The sequence below is a fragment of the Leptonychotes weddellii genome, chromosome 7, assembly GCF_054177405.1.
Source record: "Leptonychotes weddellii isolate Sample4059 chromosome 7, ASM5417740v2, whole genome shotgun sequence".
In the NCBI taxonomy this organism is placed as follows: Eukaryota; Metazoa; Chordata; class Mammalia; order Carnivora; family Phocidae; genus Leptonychotes; species Leptonychotes weddellii.
The window spans coordinates 110,699,971-110,718,831 of record NC_138375.1 but is presented as its reverse complement, the minus strand read 5'-3'; the positions used below and the strand labels follow the sequence as shown (position 1 = coordinate 110,718,831).

Below are 18,861 nucleotides of genomic sequence, written 5' to 3'. Positions count from 1 at the left end.
CTTCAGGTTGCAAAGCCAACTACCAGGGAAACCCATGATTGGGAAAGGCAATGTGCGCAATGTCATCACGATTCTCTTTTATCTTTCCCTGCTAGTTTTTGCCAAGAGGTTAGAGAAAATAATTGCAAGGTGATGGGACTTTTCCCCCAAGAAATCTGATAGAATGAGGACTGAGCACCATCCAGAAAATAGGAAAAAACTCCTCTTCTGGATTTTGTCAACCTCCTAGAGCCTGTGAGCACCAGTACCAGAACTGGTGTTTTAAACATGCAAAACAAGCTTATTTAGGGTGGGAGGAAGATTATTTCCCATTAACACCTAGAAAGAAGAACAAAGGACTGATAACTATTGGTGGAAATTAAAAAGGGACCCAAACTTTATTTAAGTCTATTTCTTAACATTATGCTCTAAGTATATCATATTCTCTTCATGGTCCTTAGAAGTCAAGAATTGTTCAGATCTGTAAATTTACCAAATACATCATCATCAGTAGTAGTAGTATTTTAAGTAGGCTCCAACACGGAGCCCAAACTCATGACCCTAAGATCAAGGCTGAGCTGAGATCAAGAGCCAGACGTTGAACCAACTGAGCCACCCAGGCACCTGTACCAAACACATTATTATGAAAAAAACTCCTACCTAACCGGAACCACACGCTAACGAGATGTCTGTTCGAAGGAAGCCTACCTGGATCTTACCATCCTAGTCAGAAGCCATTATTTTTAGGGCGCCTGGGTGGCTCAGTTGGTTAAGCGACTGCCTTCGGCTCAGGTCATGATCCTGGAGTCCCGGGATCGAGTCCCACATCAGGCTCCCTGCTCGGCGGGGAGCCTGCTTCTCCCTCTGACCCTCCCCCATCTCGTGCTCTCTCTCTCTGTCTCATTCTCTCTCTCAAATAAATAAATAAAATCTTAAAAAAAAAAAAAAGAAGCCATTATTTTTAGTGGCGACTCCTCACCCTGCAGCCATGCCACTGCGGACCTATTGTGATCAGAGTTCATATTTACTGAGCATCTACTAAATACCAGGTGCTGGGGTAAGCACGTTACAGACACTCCTTCATAATCCCCCTAATAACCCTGTGTGGTCCCGTGTTGTTATCCCCAATTTATGGATGAGAAAAAAGCTGATGCTCAGTAGCTCATCCAAGGTCACTCAGCTACTAAGTGGCAGAGCTAGAGTTTGAACCTTGGCAGTTTACTTCTGGCGCCCGGGGTCCTAACTATCGCTCTTTGCCAGCCCTGAGGAGAAAAGGTTAAGTGCAACACTGTGTGATAGCTGTGAGCTCACATTTGCTTTCAAAGAAGGTCAGCTTGGTTGAAGGAAGAGAATTCAAATGCATGAAACAATTGGAAAACACCTTTACAAGACACCATAGCAAATGATCATTATCACACCGCGGAATAGCATCTAATGGGGGCTGGTTCCTAAAACAGCACGTGAGCGAAAAACTACACTAGACAGATTACTCCAAAATTCCTGAAACCTGCTCCTAAAGGATGGTTCTACAGACATAGTTTTATAAAGACACAACAGGTTCATGTCTCCCTTCTCATGCTTACTCTGGGATGTAGCCTCAGTCAGGGGAATGTTCCCTTCAAAACTTCGAATCTCTCTCCTCCCTTTCTCTCCTTTCCTCCCTCTCTGCGGTTCTGGAGAGTTGAATGTACATAGTTTAAAAAAACATGTGGTATTACTCCACTGTAATGCAAACCTAGAACAGAACGTAAATGCTAAGGTAACCCAGAGTAAAGAATATTAATAAATTCTTTTTTTATAAACACAGCACAGGAGTTAAGTACCTCGGGGGGCATTTTGACGGGTCTCTGTCATGGTGTAAACACGTCTATTTTTCCTTAGCCACCGTAGCCCACCCTGTGCATGGACATGAATCAGGCATAAGAACCTCTATCGCAAGCAGAGCGAATTACCCTCTCTTCTAGCTGTCTAGAATCAGTACAGGAATTGAGGTGCTTTTGGAGACAACGATGACAGAACATAGCTGGGATGGAGAAATTTAGGAACCACTGCCTGGAAAAGAAAAGAAAAGCCGCAAGAGGACAGGAAAGGACAATTAAGAATGTTCTCCCAGAGGGGCGCCTGGGTGGCTCAGTTGGTTAAGCGACTGCCTTCGGCTCAGGTCATGATCCTGGAGTCCCGGGATCGAGTCCCGCATCGGGCTCCCTGCTCGGCAGGGAGTCTGCTTCTCCCTCTGACCCTCCCCCTCTCATGCTCTCTCTCTCTCATCCTCTCTCTCAAATAAATAAATAAAATCTTTAAAAAAAAAAAAGATCGCCTAACCAACTGAGCCACCCAGGCGCCCCTAGATAAAATCTGTAAAAAAAAAAAAAAAAAAAAGAATGTTCTCCCAGAGAACTGATCTCAGAGAAAGAAGGCAAAAAAGAAGACAGGATGGGAAAAGCTTTTTGCAAAAACCAGTACCTCCTGCATATTTCCAGTTCTCATATCAAGCCAATTTCGGAAGGGAGCTCGTTCACAAACAGAATCATTACAAGGTTAAAAAAGCAAAAAGGAGGGGCTGAAACAGAGCCAGAGCTAGGATAAGCTGAGTGACACACTCCCCTTGGGCACCAAATTGAAGAGGTGTCCCCCAAAACTCAGCGATCCAATAAATAATATTATAATGCAGTGGTTTAAAAAATCAAACTGGCAAACTACAGCCAGCCACCAGCTTTGCAAATAAAGTTTTATTGGAACCAGGGTCCGGTTCAGGGTGAAGTGACTGAGGCAGGATAGGCAGAACTCGGCAAGATAGAATTCTGTCTTTACTTAAAATGTTGACATTTTATTCATCGTGGATTTTTTGCACCGATTTTGAATTTTTAAAGACCATTACATTAAAACATTATTTATTTTGATTGCTGGGGGTTTTGGGCTCCCCTTAAATTTTGTGCCTTCCTCACCACACCCTAGTCCTGCCTGGGTTGTAAAAGAGAGAGAGGAAGCAGGAAGGGACAGTGGTTTAAAAACTCATGCAGGGATTTGGGGTCAAGACCTAAAGCAGAAAAGTGGGAGAGTCCATTTTATCCTGCTGTGTGCATTCTGTGCCCTGGGCGCCCTCATGCCAGTGAAGGCCGTTCTTTCATTGAGCTCCTTCCCTTGGCTTGGCAGCTGCACTCACTTTCATATGCAGGTTCTGGAATGCTGGGAGCTGTATGGCAGCCAACATCTCTCCTCTCCCTTCTCAAACATGACGTTCTCTGTAATTCAGTTACAGACACCTCTTTCCTTAGCCTTCTCACCCAGGGAGCCTGATCAAGGAATCTAAGAACGAAGCCTCATTTGCCTTCTCTGGGTATGCAAGTGAATTTGCATATATCTTGTGTCCATTTGCATTCCCCTCACATGGGGCATTTAGAATAAAAACAACATTCATGAATCAAAATGAAGCTTGTTCCATTCTTTCTCTGTCAAAGTATGGTGTAAGTAAAAGGATACCACAGTGTGAGAAGGAGCTGAAATTATATTTGCCAGGGTTATGTGTAGTTTTAAAAGCAAACCAATTTGGTGGCATTTACCACCACAAAATTGGCATTTAATATTTATGGGATTAGCCTTGGAGAAATCACCCATCACTGAAATAGCCACCCCCACCACTACCATTTTTCTAGAAATTTGGGCCGAGAGCCCCTAGAAGCTAAAACTACTTTTCCTTCTCCAAGTCACCACTTAGAGGGTGGGAAGCCTGATGGTTCTACTTAACTGATTTCTCCATTTGGGGTGAAGTGGATGAAGAACCGATTACAAAGGAGAAAAGGAAGAAGGACTGTTGCTCCTCATCCTCCCTCAGCCCTTCTGGAAGCTGAAAGAACTCGGGAAAGGAAAAGAGCAGTCTGGTATGAACACTGCACAGAACTTCATCTAAAGAAACAAACCAGTGGACCAGGACTACGAGTGCAAAATAAGACAGAGCTCAAAATGATGAAAATTGATATCACAAGTAATAAGGGCAAGTTCATTACAGAGTTGTTTTAAAAAGTGGAGCAGATAAGTAAGAATACACCAACATGCCTCCAGCACTGTCTAAGAGAACCAGAGGATGTGAGCCTTGCAATCTGTGTGACAGGTAGAGAGTTCAGTGAAGAAGCATGACTCAAATCCTTCACAGCTTGGGAAAAAAATCCCTTAGTTCATTTAACCTTATTTAAAAATATCCAATTCTTGAGGCGATTTTCTGGTTATTGGATGATTTGTAACCAAGAAAAGGGGTGCTTTGGACAATGAACTTCTATTTTCAAACAGATACACCTCTGTATAATTTAATGTAGTGGCTCTGGTTTATAATTCAGTTTTGTAAATTTGGTTAGTAGGAATTGATGCCCAATTCAACTCTTGGTTGAATTGATCAAATCAAGCTTCTGACCAACCTGTCACTAAGCCTTATCATTTCTTCCTTTAAAATGTCATATGTGGGCGCCTGGGTGGCCCAGTCGGTTAAGCGTCTCCCTTTGGCTCAGGTCACAATCCCGGGGCCCTGGGATCGAGCCCCACATCTGGCTCCCTGCTCAGCAGAGAGCCTGCTTCTCCCTCTCCCTCTGCTGCTCCCCCTGCTTGTGCTCTCTCTCTCTCTCTGTCAAATAAATAAATGAAATCTTTTTTAAAAATTTCAAAAATGTCATTTGCTTCTAGAGAAATACTATGACAAGCATGCAGAGGTAGATGAGCAGATGGGCTCTCTTACCACTGTTCTCATAGGCACTAGAAAAATCTTGGAAATAATGTAATGTCCATCATTATGAGACTGGTTAAATATATTATGGTAAATTCATACTATGTGAAACTCCCGACACTACTAAAGAGAGTAAGATAGATTTGTATGTAACAATATGGAAATATTTCTAAGATGTATTATTAAATAATCTACATTTCAGAACAGTTTAAGTACTATGATCCAATTTAAGTAAAACGAAGTATACATACATATATACACATACATGTATGTGAGTGTATGATATTTGTTTATGATCAAAACTTTCTGAAACGATATCAGTATTAGTAGTTACTTGTTGAAAGTGGTCTTGGGAAGGACTGTGGGACCAGTAGCCTTTTATAAAGGAAGAAGGACTGTTGCTCTTCATCCACGTTTACAATGGTCATGCAGTCCTTTTATATTGAATATTAATTTATAGTGATTAATGTATAGTAACTGAACTAATTAATATATTCTATATACAATTTACTAATTCACACACACACACACACAAAGTGAGTGCAGGTGTAAGCACTAATACATATGAAAGAAAACATGCCAAACAATTACAGTATTTCTCATTAAGTAGTTGGATGCTAGGTGCTTTTTATTTGCTTCCTTAAATATTATTTTTCTAGATTTTTATGATGATCCTGGGATAGTTTCCTTGCTGTAAATATATTCATTGTTTATTCTTTTCAAGTTACAAAAGTAACTTGTTTTTAAAGCACAAAACCTAGAAAATACACATGGAATTAAAGGAACACTATGAAAATTCACCTATAACCTCAGGAGCCAAAAATAACCATGGCTAACCTTTTTGTGTATGTCCTTCTAGACCCTTTGCTGTGTTTTTTGTCTTGTTGAAAAGATGATCATTATAGGGGCACCTGGATGGCTCAGGTGGTTAAACGTCCGACTCCTGGTTTCAATTCAGGTCATGATCTTAGGGTCCTGGGATTGAGCCCCATATCCAGCCCCATGCCAGGCTCTGCGTGGAGTCTGCTTGTCCCTCTCCCTGCCCCTCTGCCCCTCCCCACTCTCTCTCTCTCAAATAAACAAAATCTTAAAAAAAAAAAGATGATTATTATATCTGTTCTGTGATTTGTGTTTCTGTTTGTTAGACATATTATCCAGAACATTCCCCTAGGTACATAAAGTATTATCCAATATTATTTTTGATAACTTCACAGTATTCCATTTTATGGAGATATCATAATTTACTAGGTCAACTCTCTACTTCTGGACTATCCCGACTGGGCATTTTTTTTACTATATCTTTATATCTACCTCATTATTTCCTCTGGGTGGATTCCTAAAATTGAAATTCCTGGGTCAAAGGGTAAGGTGTTACTTTTTCTTATCGTGGTAAAATATATATAACATGCAATTTACCACTTAACCTTTTAAAGTATACAACTCAGGGATGCCTGGGTGGCTTAGTCAGTTAAGCGTCTGCCTTCAGCTCAGGTCTCAATCCCAGCGTCCTGGGATTGAGACCTGCCTGGGGCTCCCTGCTCAGCGGGGAGCCTGCTTCTCCCTCTGCCTGCCGCTCCCCCCGCTTGTGCTCTCTCTCTCTCTTTCTCTGACAAATAAATAAATAAAATCTTTTTTAAAAAAAGTATACAATTCAATGGTATTAAGTACATTTATGATGTTGTGCAACAATCAACATCATCCAATTTCAGAACTTTTTCATCATCACTAACAAAAATCTTGTACCCATTAAGCAGTCATTTCCTTTTTTATATATTTTATTTATTTATTAGAGAGAGAGAGAGAGAGCACTAGAGAGAGAGCAAGCATGAGTGGGGGTTAGAGGGAGAGAGAGAAACAGGCTCCCCGCTGAGCAGGGAGCCCGATGCGGGACTCGATCCCAGGACCCTGGGATCACGACCTGAGCTGAAGGCAGATGCTTAACTGACTGAGCCACCCAGGCGCCCCTCATTTCCTTTTTTAAAATAATATTTTATTTATTTATTTGAGAGAGAGAGCATGAGCAGACTCCACACTGAGAGCAGAGCCCAACATGGGGCTCAATCCCACGACCCCATAATCACGACCAAGCCAAAGCCAACAGTTAGACCCTCAACCGATTGAGCCACCCAGGGGTCCCAAGCAGTCATTTCCTACCCTCCTTCCCTTAGTCCCTGGCAACCACTAATCTGCTTTCTGTCTCTATTGGGCCATAGAGACTGACTTGCCTCAGTATCCAGATTTGCCTATTTTAGATAGTTCATATACATAGAATCTTACAATATTTGGCCTTTTGTGCTTAGCTTCTTTCACTTAGCATAGTGTTATTAAGCTTCATCCATGTTGTAGCATATATTAGTATTTTATTCCTTTTTATGACTGAGTAATATTTCATATGGTTATATTTTGTTTATCAATTCATCTGTTGGCAGACATTTGGGTTGTTTCTACCTTTTGGCTGCTTTGAACATTCATGTACAATTCTTTGTTTGAACATCTGTTTTCTGTTCTTTTGGATATATATCCAGGAGTAGAATTACCAGATCATATGTAATTCTATATTTAACTTCTTGCCAAACTGTTTTCCACAGTAAGCTTCACCCACTTACATTCCCATCAGCAACGTAGGAGAGTTCCAATTTATTCACATCTTCATTAACACTTGTTATTTTCTGTTACTGTTGTTTTAAATTCTTTTTTTATTCATTTAAGTAATCTCTATACCCAACATGGGGCTCAAACTCATGACCCCAAGATCAAAGTTGCACACTCTTCCTACTGAGCCAGTCCAGGTGCCACCTCCTTTTTAATTTGCTGTTGTTGTTGTTTACTGATCACCCCAGTGAATGTGAAGTAATATCTCATTTTGATTTTGATTCACATTTCCCTAATGACTAATGATGTTGAGCATCTTGTCATGTTCTTGTTGCCCATTTGTATATATCCTTTGGAGAAATGTCTATTCAAGTTCTTTGTCCATTTTTTTAAAAGATTTATTAATTTTTTTGTGAGAGAGAGAGAGAACGGGGGGAGGGGCAGAAGGAGAGGGAGAGAGAGTCTTTAAGCAGACTCTGCACTCAGCATGGAGTCTGACCTGGGGCTCGATCTCACCACCCTGAGATCACGACCTGAGCCAAAACCAGGAGTTGGATGCTTAACGACTGCACCACCCAGGTACCCCTCTTTGATCCATTTTGAATTAGTTTTTGCCTATGGTGTGAGGTAGGGATCCAACTTCGATTTGTTTGTTTGTTTGCATGTGGCTATCCAGTTTTTCCAGCACCATTTGTTGAAAAGACTCTTCTTTTCCCCATTGAATCATTTTGGAATTCTTGTTGCAAATCAAAGTATTACTTTAAGATTAGAAAACAAAACCAAAGTAATAAAAAAGTACTTTTCATTAGATTCTTATGCCCTCATGCTCAGATTGATGTAATGGCCTTCTAATTATCTTGTCTATCAGTGACAGAGCAGAGTAATGTCTCTTTTTGTTTTGTTTTGTCTTAAGTAGGCTCCACACCCAGTATGGAGCCCAATTTGGGGCTTGAACTCACAACCCTGAGATCAAGACCTGAGCTGGGATCTAGAATTGGACACTTAACCAACTGAGCCACCCAGGTGTCCCATAATATCTCTTTATTACCACCATGTTATTAAATCCTTCATTTATAAATACTTATTGATCGCCTACTTGATGTAGACAAAGAATTTTCTCAACTGGTTGGGATTGAGTTATATAGCTGTAAAGCTTTCAATAACACTCTCCAAGTGAATCAGATTAGTATTAACTGGTGACTAGACCTCAGAGCATAGTTACCTACCAAACTACAGTCATCTGTACCTCTTAGCCTAAAATGATCAACCAGCCTTACCCATTGCTTCTACTATAGATGGATTAGAAGGAAACTTGAGTTAAAATCTATTCAAGAACAAAGGAGTAAGGAGATATATCCTTTTTAGCAAGGAATAAAAATAATATTTTAATCCCCAAATCAACTGTCATTTATTCTTTCCACACATTAACTGGATGCCTACTATGTGTCCCAAGATTATAAGAAGGAATAAGATTCAGACGCTGTGCTCTAATTGTTCACAGTTTAGCAAAGGAGACAGTTATTTTTAAAGATAAATTATAATCCAACATTGTAAGTGCAATTAAAAAAATGTGTATAAAACACTGTAGGAACACTAGAGTGCAGCAAGTTTAATAATAGGAATATTCCTTTTTTTCCTTAATAGATCTGTTAAATTTCCACTATAATTATCTGGAAACTATTTGTTATAGTATTTCCCCATCACCAGTTTATCTTTTAATTCCTTCATTTACAAACATTTATTGATTACCTACTTGATGCAAAGAAATTTCTCTTCTGGTTGGGATTGAGTTACATAGCTGTAAAACTCTCAATAACACTTTCCAATCTTGTGATACATTTAAAAATTATATAAAATTAATATATTAGAAAAAATAATACAGGGGCGCCTGAGTAACTCAGATGGTTAACCGTCTGCCGCTGGCTCAGGTCATGGTCCCAGGGTCCTGGGATAGAGCCCTGCATCGGGCTCCCTGCTCAGCAGGAAGCCTGCTTCTCCCTCTCCCACTCCCTCTTCTTGTGTTCCCTCTCTCGCTGTGTATCTCTCTGTCAAATAAATAAATAAAATCTTTAAAATAATAATAACAATATAGTATGAGTTAACAACACAAGAGCTCTGACCTAAGACAAGAACCAGATGATTAGTCTAGATTAGCAGTTCTCGGTGATGGGGTCTCAGTACAGTAACTATAAATTGTGCAGCATGTCACCGTGTACCCTTAAGAGTTAAGATGTCAGAGTTTGTACATTATTTCACACAAGCACACATACAGAATTGAAGATAATTCTTCAATAACATCATTTTCATTTATTTGCATCCTTCTATATACTTACTTGAGAGGTTTAGTTACAAAGTCTCAAGAGGGAAAGAATGATGTATCCAGTATAGATTCCATGAAAAATGCAAAGAATGGGTAGCATTTGGAGATAAACTGGAGGAGAGTACATCCCCCTATGTGGGAAAGTTACAAATGTGCATGATGTATTAGGAGAAATAATTAGACTGGCTTAGCTGAGCGGAGATTTATAAAGGAGTAATGGTAATGTGATAAGGATACTGTTAATACTGTAAAATGATAATACCAAATTTAAGATACAAAGAGATTTCAACAGGGCCTTGACCATCTTCATCTATGTTCATCAGGCACTTGAAGAAGAACATCAGGCAAAGCCACTCTGGGAATATAGTAATAATAGTAAAAGTTAAAATTGAGTATTTACCATTTTTTTCTAGGCATCATTCTAAGTGTTTTACATGTATTAAACCACTTATGGCCATACAACAGCCATATGAGGTAAATATAATTATTCTCCCCATTTTGCTGAGGCTTAGAAAAGTTACAGTTCTTGCCCAAAAGCCCAGAGCTAGCCATGATTTGAACCCAGGCAACTCTATAGTGCCTTTCTTCTTATCTTCTTCCTATCTAATATTATAATAATCTAGAATAGAATAGTTAGTATGAAGGAAAAACCTGAACAGCCAAAAAAGATGTTAAAACTTTTTAATGTCTTTCATTTTGCCAGAAGGAATTTCCTCAGGCTCAAGGCCTATTGACTTTTATCTTAGGCACAATTTTAACAAGTGTGTTATTTTTAAAACCCATGGGAGCTGGTAAGGAACAAATAAACATGCTGATTTCTGAGAGAAAAGTCAAGAAGGAACAGCAAAAATTAGAATACTGACGAAATTTAAAATGCACAGCAAGTCTGGGTATCTTTTAGGTCACAACAAACACACATACCTACTGTATCACCAATGAGGGTATCACTCTGCCAGAACATAGAACTGATATTCCTAATAATTATCCTGAGTCATCAATTAAGAGTTAAACTATTGGGGCACCTGGGTGGCACAGTAGGTTAAGCATCTGACTCTTGGTTTCGGCTCAGGTTGGGCTCTCAGGATGTGAGATCAAGCCCCACATTGGGCTCTGCACTCAGCGCAGAGTCTGCTTGAGTTTCTCTCTTCCTCTCCCTTTGCCCCTCCCACCCTACCCCTCCACTCTCTCTCTCTCTTTCTCTCTCATTCTCTAAAATAAACAAATAAATTTATTTATTTATTTATTTATTTATTTATTTATTTATTTATTTGACAGAGACAGAGACAGCGAGAGCAGGAACACAAGCAGGGGGAGTGGGAGAGGGAGAAGCAGGCTTCCCGCCGAGCCGGGAGCCCGATGTGGGACTCGATCCCAGGACCCTGGGATCATGACCCGAGCCGAAGGCAGTCACTTAGCCAACTGAGCCACCCAGGCGCCCCTAAATTTTTTTTAAAAAGTTAAATTATGGTCAGGGCACCTGGGTGGCTCAGTCAATTGGGCATTTGACTCTTGGTTTCGACTCAGGTCACGATCCCAGGGTTGTGAGATCGAGCCCCCTCATAGGGCTCTGCGCTCAGCACAGAGTCGGCTTAATATTCTCTGCCTCTCCCTCTGCCCCTCCCCCCCACTCATGCACACATGCTCTCTCTCTTTAAATAAAATCTTTAAAAAAAAGTTAAATTATAGTCAACACTCTGTTTAAGAGAGGGTCAGACCTCAAACCAGAGGCTCCTCTCCCAGAAACTTTATCCCAGAGAAAGATTGTAATGAGAGGAAACCTAAGGTCATGGAAAGACTATTTCCTTTTTTTTTTTTAATTTACAGTATAATTAACTTACAGTGTTATATTAATTTCAGGTGTACAACATAGTGATTCAACAACTCTATATTCAGTGCTCATCACAATAAGTGTACTCTTCATCCCCTTCACCTATTTCACCCATCTAGTAGCCACCAGTTTGTTCTCTATATTTAGCAGTTAGCTAGAAGACTATTTCTAACCAAGCAAATGGAAAGGCCAGAATCTTCTGACAGAGATAAACTTCTTTTCAGGGAATTTTTCACTATCTTTGATGGACACGATCAGGAAATGTGACTTAAGTTGAGAGGAACCTCGGGGGTGCCTGGATTGCTCAGTCCGTTTAGTGTCCAACTCTTGGTTTTGGCTCAGGTCATGACCTGAGGGTTGTGAGATCCAGCCCCGTGTTGGGCTCCACATGGAGTCTGCTTGAGATTCTCTCCCTTTCCCTCTCTCTCCTCCTCTCCTTCTCTGCCCCTCTCCCTGCTCATGCGCTCTCTCCCTCTCAATAAATAAATAAAATCTTAAAAAAAAAAAAAGTTGAGAGGAACCTCAGCCTCAGACAGTGGAGAAAAATATGGGCTGAAATAATCCTGGTTCCAAAAATTAGAGCAAACTCTTCTCTTCTGCTTACAAAATAAATCTAGGCTGCCTTGAGGGGGGAAAAAAAAGACATGTATTTGTTTCAATCCAAAGTAAATACAAGAACAAAATCTGACAAAGCTACAGTTTTTAAATAGCTACTGAGAAAATATTAACTAAAATACTAGCAAATAAAATTCAGAAGCATTTTTTAAAAATTAAACAGTAGACTAAATAGGATCATATCAGGAATGCAAGAATAGTTCAACATCAGGGAATTTATTGTAATAACTAACCATATTAACAAATCAAAAGAGAAAAGGCATATTATCATCACTTTTGAGTGATTTATTGATTGATTCATTCAGCCAACAAATTTTCATTATGTATCTATTGTGTACCAGGTGCTGAAGATATGGCAGTGAGCACAAACAGAAAAAGTCTTTGCTGGTAACAGCTTACATTTTAGTCAAGGTAGATATACAATAAACAACTAAGCAAATAAATAAATAACATCTGTAATTACATGCTATGATGAAAATAAAGCAAGTTAAGATGATGGTAAGAAGGATGCTATTTAATATAGGGTGATCAGGGAAGGCTCTCTGTTAAGATTACTTTTTAAAAAATATTTTATTTATTTATTTGACAGAATGAGGGAGAGCACAGCAGGGGGAGGGGTAGAGGGAGAGAGAGAAGCAGGCTCCCCACTGAGAAGGGAGCCCAATGCAGGGCTCAATCCCAGGACTCTGGGATCATGACCTAAGCCGAAGGCAGACGCTTAACCCACTGAGCCACCCAGGTGCCCCCCGGTTAAGATTACTTTTGAGCAAGACCCAAAGGAAGTGAATGGGCTAGCCAAGAGAATGTCTGGGGAAAGAGGGTTCTGGGTAGAGAAAAGAGCAAATACAAAGGCCCTGAAATGGGAAAGAGCCCATATTTTTAGGGATGCCAATATGGCAGGCATAGAGTAAACAAAATGGAGACTAGAAGAACATAAGGTTAGAGAGGCAGAAGGCAGAGAAGACAGATCATGTATGACCTGTAAGCCATGGTAAGAACTTTGGTTTTTATTCTGATTGAGACCTGTAATCACTAAAAGGTTTTGAATAGAAAAGTGGCATGATCCGACATCCATTATAAAAAGATTTCTTCTGACTACTAGGATGAAAATTTGCTCTAGGGTTAAAGGTAGGAAAGTAGGTGAGCAGATAGGAAAATGCTGCAAGAGTCTAAGTAAGGAATGGTAGTAGCAAGCCCCAGGATGGTGGTAAGTGAAGGTGGGGAAAAGTGGTTATACCCCAGATATGTTATGAAATCTATTATACTATGAAGCTGGCTTTTTTTTCTAATTAGGAATTCTTGGTATATATATTTTCTCTGTATCAGTTCAGTTTTCCAGAGACAAATCCTCCTATTTCCTCCCTGGAGATCACAACAGTCTGGCTGCAAGCTTTCTGGAGTTGGGTAGGGAAAAGAGCAGAATGTCCTGTTTAGGATACAGACTTCTATGTCTTCATATCATACCCTTGTTTTCTTTTTTTTTTTTAACATTTTATTTATTTATTTGGGAGAAAGAGAATGAGAGACAGAGAGCATGAGAGGGAAGAGGGTCAGAGGGAGAAGCAGACCCCCAGCTGAGCAGGGAGCCCGATGTGGGACTCGATCCCGGGACTCCAGGATCATGACCTGAGCCGAAGGCAGTCGCTTAACCAACTGAGCCACCCAGGCGCCCATACCCTTGTTTTCATACCCAGTCCTCAGAGCCTGATACCAAAGTCCAGAGCTTTCCTAATTCAGTTTTTCCAGAGAAGGTGACTTCCTTCTGCCTGGTGAGGGAAAGGAAACATTTGACTCCTTGGGGTGAGAAGGGGGGGTGAGTATCAGATAGAGCCCAGATTTATTGCACTTTGCTTTATTGTGCTTCGCAGATACTGTGTTTTTTACAAATCAAAGGTTTGTGGCAACCCTGTGTTGAGCCAAGTTATCGGCACCATTTTTCCAGTAGCATTTGGAAAAATTTCACTTCACCTCTCTGTGTCACATTTTGGTAATTCTTGCAATATTTCAAACTTGTTCCTTATTATATTTGTTACGGTGATCAGTAATCAGTGATTATGACTCACTGAAAGCTCAGATGATGCTTAGCATTTTTTAGCAATCAAGTATTTTTAATTAAGGTATGTACATTGTTTTTTTAGACATAATGCTATTGTACACTTACAGTATAGGATACACATAACTTTTACAGGCACTGGTTAAGAAAGTATTGGGATACTTACTTAATGCAGCAGTCTGGAACCAAACCCACAATATCTCTGAGGTGTGCCTGCATATATTCTTCACCCCTCCAATTCCTGTGGTTTTCTCAGGTTCCATGGGACAAATCTGTTTGCTTGTTACTGGTGTCTTCTTCCTCTGCAGTTCCTAGGTTTTACCATTCTCTGGCTTCTTAAGTCATTTCATCATTTCCCCATCCACTTTTAGCCCTCGCGTACTATAACCTGGAGTTAAAAACGTCTCCTAATGTCATTGAATATGGAGTTCATGCTTATATCTCTTGTTATCCTCCTACAAATGCCTTTAAACATGTTAAATATGCTATGGGGCGCCTGGATGGCTCAGTCGGTTAAGCGGCCGACTCTTGATTTCAGCTCAGGTCATGAACTCGGGGTCTTGGGATCAAGCCCCACGACAAGCTCCACATTCAGTGAGGAGTCTGCTTGAGGATTCTCTCTCTCCCTCTCCTTCTGCCCCTCTCCCTGCTTGCTCTCTCTCTCTCTCAAATAAATAAATAAATCTTTAAAAAATAAATATATTAAATATGCCTAATATCACTCATAATAGGAAACTGCAAATTAACTAGTAAATATCATTCACAGATTTCCTTGCCACATAAGCCTTTCCATGAGTGGGTGGTCTAAGTGTCCTCAAGCCATGGCAGCTGGCTTCCTCCAGGGTGATGGAAGTGACAGAAGAGATAGAAAGCCCAAGACAGAAGCTGTAGTCTTTTTTTAAACAGCTTTATTTAGATATAATTCATATACCATATGATTGATCCATTCAAAGTATACAGTTGAATGGCTTTAGTATATTTACAGAGTTTTGCAGTTATTGCCACAATCAATGTTAAAACATTTTCATTACTTCTAAAAGAAACCCTGAACCAAGCTATCACACCCCAAGCTCCCCGCACCCCCACCGCTGCAGCTCTAGGCAACTCTCCATCTGTGTCTATAGATTTGCCTATTCTGGACATTACATACAAATAGAATCATACAATATCTGGTCTTTTGTAACTGGCTTCTTTCACTTAGTATGTTTTTAAGGTTCAACCATGTGGTAGCCTCTGTGAGTTTTTCATTTCTTTTCATTAGGTGCTCTCCTTTTTTCCCACTATCTTTTAGTGAAATTCCAACTTACTTCTATTTACGTATGTAAGTTTTTCTGTCTCTTACTTTTCTAGGTCCAAGAAAGACTTGGGCCTTTTTGGCTCAGGATCTGGGTTGGTACTTCCCAGTCTCAGAAAAAGTGCCTTAAAGAACTATCTGAGGTTCTAATTTAGCCTGTGGTCCCTCGGTTCTTAAAGTCTTTTATAACCTAATCTTATAATTGCCCCACCACTACTTCTACCACATTCTGTTGGTTATACAGAGTAACCCACATAGAACATGGGAGGAGAATATACAAGGGTGTGAACACCAGAAAGCAGGAATCACCGAGGCCCATCTTGGAGGCTGCCTATTACAGGGAGGACGTAGCAATCCATGTGAGAAGTAAAGACTTACCTCTAGATTTGCCCCATCTTATAGATCACCACTTAAAAAATAACAAAAGCAAACAACAACAACAACAGCAAAAAGCTCATGTACACAGCATAATACAAAGAAAAAGCTCTCACTTAGAGGGAGCTTTGGCAGGAAGTCAGTCTTACTTCAGCAGAACCTGATGTCCCTTGATCAATACAGAAAGTGAGTATCTGGCATCATGGGAATGAGGAAATGAAGCTTAACACTTGGTTTTAAAAGAAACCAATGGCTGACAGCAACTTGACTGAATACAGCGTTAGCTATATAAATAAGGTTGAAAAACACTCACCTGGCATAAATGTATTCACCCTGATGAATGATTATTTCCAATAATAGCTACTGTACCATAGGAAAGAAAGTAACTGCAGCTTTCTTATGGTTTGGTCATGAATATTCACTCAGTCATTTTGTTAGTCAACAAATATTAATGGTACAGTGGGGACTTTTGCACTCTATTAATATTCTGAGTTCCCCTTTGAGATATGACACTATATTTAACAATATAATAAAGAAACATAAGAAACATAGAACAAATACACAGTCCCTTCCTTCAAAAATCTTTTATTCAAAGGCAAGAAAAAAAATAGACAAATGACAAAACTGGTATTTGTTTCTAAAGACAATAAACACAAGGGGCTATAAAAGTTCTTCTTTAAAATATACATATATTGGGGCACCTGGGTGGCTCAGTCGTTAAGCGTCTGCCTTCGGCTCAGGTCATGATCCCACGGTCCTGGAATCGAGTCCCGCATCGGGCTCCCTGCTCGGCAGGAAGCCTGCTTCTCCCTCTCCCACTCCCCCTGCCTGTGTTCCTGCTCTCGCGGAGTCTCTGTCAAATAAATAAATAAAATCTTTAAAAATATATATATATATATACACATATATTGCTATTTGTCTTGAATTCTCTTTTTTCAACTCCATATGTTTTTAGTTATTGATGAAAATTGTTTATATACCAGATGGTTTTTTCAATTAAAAAAAAAAAAGCACATTTTAGGGCACAGTGTAGCAGCACCATCTGTTTGGACTTATTTCCCTGGCTGACATGTGTAGGTCAATTCAGTGGGTAACAGTAGTAAGATGATCATTTGGAGTTTTAAAATTCCTTTGAGAGATTAATTTGTGTTATATCATGTAAATGTAACCACATCAAAAGAAGGTAAGTTGGATCTCTTTGGTACAATTAAAATACAAAGAAATACACAAAGAGGAGAGCCTGGGTGGCTCAATGGTTAAGTGTCTGCCTTTGGCTCAGGTCATGATCCCAGGGTCTTGGGACCCAGCCCTGCACCGGGCTCCCTGCTCAGCAGGAAGCCTGCTTCTCCCTCTCCCACTCCCCCTTGCTTGTGTTCCTGCTCTAGCTATCTCTCTCTCTGCCAAATAAATAAATAAAATCTTTTTTAAAAAGAAATACACAAAGATATCTTTACTAACCTTGATTCTGTGGAAATATTCCAGATCAACAAATTGAAGAAAGGTTTTATTTAAAATAGTTTTGCAGATAGGTGTGAACTCAAGATCAGATTAATCTGTGATGGGCCAATATTCAAGAATGTAATTTCCATTTCTGTAGAGTATTAACAAGAAATTTTAGTTTGTGTATGCAAGGTCAACTTAAAAGCAACATGCAAACTACCCAGTTAGCAGCCTCCATGCCATCTCAGTTTCTATACCATTAACAGAAACTATCTCACAAATAAATGCTTTCTCTCAAATGAACTCCCAGGCACAGTAATGTAAGTGAGGCTCCAAGCTTTTAATATAGAAAGGAAGAGGAAGTTTAAAAAGCTTTAAGCAGGGGCGCCTGGGTGGCTCAGTCATTAAGCGTCTGCCTTCGGCTGGGGTCATGATCCCAGGGTCTTTGTATCGAGCCCCGTATCAAACCCCACATCGAGCTCCGTATCAAACCCCACATCGAGCTCCCTGCTCGGCGGGAAGCCCGCTTCTCCCTCTCCCACTCCCCCTGCTTGTGTTCCCTCTCTCACTGTGTCTCTCTCTGTCAATAAACAAATAAAATCTTAAAAAAATAAAAAAATTAAAAAATAAATAAAGAGCTTTAAGTAAAGATGACTCCTTCTTCCATCTGTAAAAAGCAGATATATAACATTTTACCCCCACTAGATTGGCGAAATTTACCTGTAATAATACCAAATATGGACAGTAAGTAGAATTCTTGTAAACTGTGAGAGAATTGAAAACTATTTGGTATTAAATACCTCACAAAGTTGAATATTTGTATACTCCCCAACACAACAATCCTACTCCTACGTGTACAACCAAGAGAAACACTTTGCATGTGTCACCAGGAGGCATAACAATTTTTATAGCAATGATGTTTATAATTTTTTAAAAGGCTGGAAACAACTATTTATCAACAGGAGAGTAAATTGCAATATATTCATACAATAGAATGATATGTGGTACTGAAAATCAACAATCATTATATACAACAACATGAATGAAACTGGGCAACACAGTGTTGGGTAAAAGGGGCAAATCCCAGAAAACTATATTTTGGATGATAGCATTTTTCTTTCTTTTTATTTATTTAAGTTAAATTAATTAACATAGAGTGTATTATTAGTTTCAGAGGTAGAGTTCAGTGATTCATCAGTCTTATAATACACTCTTAGTGCCATCCTTAGTGTCCATCACCCAGTTACGCCATCCTCAACCCCCCACCCCCAGCAACCCTCAGTTTGTTTCCTATGATTAAGAGTCTCTTATGGTTTGTCTCCCTCTCTGGTTTCATCTTGTTTTATTTTTCCCTCCCTTCCCCTACGCTCCTCTGTTTTGTTTCTTAAATTCCACATATGAGTGAAATCACATGATAATTGTCTTTCTCTGATTGACTTATTTTGCTTAGCATAATACCCTCTAGTTCCATTCACATCATTGTAAATGGCAAGATTTCATTTTTTGATGGCTGAGTAATATTCCATTGTATATATATACTACATCTTCTTTATCCATTCATCTGTCGATGGACATCTGGGCTCTTTCCATAGTTTGGCTATTGTGGACATTGCTGCTATAAACATTGGGGTGCAGGTGCCCCTTCAGATCACCA

At 39.8% G+C, this 18,861-nt stretch overlaps 2 long non-coding RNA genes across 3 annotated transcripts in view; both read right to left on the bottom strand.

Annotated features, from left to right (window-relative positions):
* Nucleotides 1–18,861, bottom strand: part of LOC145722453 (uncharacterized) — a 388,135-nt gene that overhangs the window by 77,457 nt on the left and 291,817 nt on the right. The window contains exon 5 of one of the 2 annotated variants that reach the window (XR_014146754.1): nucleotides 10,978–11,040. The exons of the other annotated variant lie outside the window; for it this stretch is intronic. This is a non-coding gene — a long non-coding RNA (uncharacterized LOC145722453). Of the gene's footprint in view, nucleotides 1–10,977; nucleotides 11,041–18,861 lie in introns of those variants that run through there. 2 annotated transcript variants of the gene reach the window in all.
* LOC115940308 (uncharacterized) overlaps nucleotides 16,275–18,861 on the bottom strand; it is a 13,453-nt gene continuing 10,866 nt past the window's right edge. Inside the window, exons 2-3 of the long non-coding RNA XR_004075069.2 lie at nucleotides 17,226–17,358; nucleotides 16,275–16,620 (exon numbers count right to left, since the gene is read on the bottom strand). This is a non-coding gene — a long non-coding RNA (uncharacterized LOC115940308). The remainder of the gene's footprint in view (nucleotides 16,621–17,225; nucleotides 17,359–18,861) is intronic.